The following is a 2,760-nucleotide window of genomic DNA, read 5'->3' as shown; positions in this document are numbered from 1 at the left end:
AAATTTAAGATGTCAGAAGATGCTCTTTCCCTTCTTTTAAATATGAAAATTTCTAGTTAAGGTTGGGTGAATTATTCAGTGATAGGGGGAGAGAGATCTCGGCATTTATCCATATAAATACACACATGCATACCTAATTGATCCATTAAGCCAAGGTCTCAAAATTCCGGAATCTTGAACATGCAATTTATTTGAGGGAATATTTTTTTCTTATGTTTCTTTTTTCCTTTTCCATATTTTCTTTATTTCTTAATTACTCTTTACAAAATATTTCATTTAAACATTCTTTTCATTAATCATATATATATATATATATATATATATATATATATATATATATATATGGGTAAGTAAGAAAATGTATATATGTATATAAATCTGTATACAATTGTGTTTCCCTCATGCAAAATGAAGAATCAAATGATGCGATATACATGAGAATGTATGTATATATGTGTGTGAGTATATATGTGCATATGTGTGTGTGTGTATATATATATATATATATATATATATATATATATATATATATATAGGCATACTGTATGCTCTGTCTTGTGGCGTCCATTGCACTGACAAAGATTAGCAGTAATACCAAAAGAATGTGGTTGGTTCTGCACAAAGCCTTCACCACTATAAACAAATCATCCGTGTGGATTTCCAAGCAATTTAGTTGTTGTGGTGGAACCTCATACGATGAAATCGATGGGAGAGTCCTTTTTTTCTTTATATATATATATATATATATATATATATATATATATATATATATATATATATATATATATATGTATATATATATATATGCATTAGTATGTATATTGTTATAATTAAGAATGAATTAGAACCATTCATTAAGAACAAGTTGCTCACTTACTATGCACGTATAGACAAAACGAATATAAGTAAACGTAAATGAAACAAATGGCTTATATAAGAAAACAAATTGAAATGACACTTTCCACTTCTACATCCATAATCCATAAATGCTGGACTCCGATCATGTGATTAAAATATTATATTTGTTTTTTTTGTTTCTACCAATTGGCGTTAAAAAAAGAAACAGTTTTGCCAATGGCCATTAAAAAAGGGAGGTTTTCATCAACAAAAATCATACATTCATAATTTGTTAATCTTTTCTGAAATTATCATTATTTGATTTTGTAGGAACAATTTTTTTTAACAACATTTTTATACTCTTGCACTGTAAAATCAGCCAGCGCGACATAAATCATTTTTGGTCAACAACTATTTAAAAAAAAAAAAAAAAAAAAAAAACTCTCTTTCTCTCTCTGTCCTGATCTTTACTTTATCCAATTTTTTTCTTCACCCCCCTCACTGAAATCTAGATCATCAGCAACACCACAATGTCTCCAAATAATAATAACAATAATAATAATGTCAATGCAAAAAAAAAAAAAAAATCGTCAACATTTCTCCCTTTGTCTCTACTAATTCAACTGGCTCCTTCTCTTGTTATGTTCTTCTTAGGATGAATATATATGACAAATATGCCAAAGTTTAGTGATATATATATATATATATATATATATATATATATATATATATATATATATATATATATATATATATATAACTTTTTTACGGTACAAAAATTATACAGTGCTTTGAAAATAATATACGAACAAACTCTAGGGGCTTCTTTTCACCAACAAACTTATCAGGAATTAATCGTTGGTATATCAAAAGATACAAAAAATTTTTAAAAAAAGGATTAAATTGTCATGCAAGAGCAAATACTCGGAGATATACGAGTAAAAAAAAAAGAAGAAGAAAAGGCAAACGAGAATTCGTGTGAAATATATATAAAATAATATAAAGTATATGTACAATCGAGATGGAGGGGGTATGAGAATAATTAAACTATATTTCCAAGCAAGTCTAATGATTTAACAAATTTTTTTTGTTGACAAAGCGATGGCTTGTGTGAAAAAAATGGTGATTGACTCCAAAATCTTTACATGATTTTGCGAGTCAGCCAGTGCAATATTTTGAAACAGACCATTTTATAGGCATTGGCACAAGTTGGATTTTCAATTAGATGTTGGCCAATGACAAACTCCAAGGGAGAAGAGGGGCGAAAACAACGTGGCTTGCCTAGTCTAATTTCTGTCAGTATATGTTGGTTGATGTATATCTGCAAGTGTAAGGAGGTTCAACCCACATAGCCAGCAGCACACTGGCAATTGAATTCATAAACAACATGCTTTGTGTGATGCAGAGTAAACTGTCCTTCGTGACCAGGGTGAATGCAGATTTTGCATCGAAATCCAACTGTAACCCGACAGACGGGAAACAATTTGTTACAGACTTAATAATCCGCCTGCCCAAACACTGATCAGCAACTCCAATTCAAAGTACTTTTAAATAAACAGGACACTTGGATGGACTCAGGGCTATAGGAGTATTGTATTTTCTACTTATATTAATAATATAATTAATCTAATTCTCTGAATAACCATTACGAATTAAAATATCTTTGACAGGATACAATTTGTGTTCGAGTTTGTTCAAAGAACAAATTCTAAGGGCTCTATACACTAATCCCCTAATAAGTACTATTTTTCTAGAGTTAGGCACAAATGAGCGCCAGTCCATATGAAAAACTATAGTAAGTAAAGAATTCTTACTACGTTCAATCAAGACATCTACAAAAGGCAAAAGCAACCTTCATTCTATTTCTCCATAGCAAATGATAATGCTGTGCGGAGAGAATTGAGATTATCAAAGAAAATTTTT

This window comes from Euprymna scolopes, chromosome 21 (assembly GCF_053919585.1).
Source record: "Euprymna scolopes isolate OS-2025 chromosome 21, ASM5391958v1, whole genome shotgun sequence".
Taxonomy (NCBI): Eukaryota; Metazoa; Mollusca; class Cephalopoda; order Sepiida; family Sepiolidae; genus Euprymna; species Euprymna scolopes.
Note: the sequence above shows the minus strand (reverse complement) of the source record.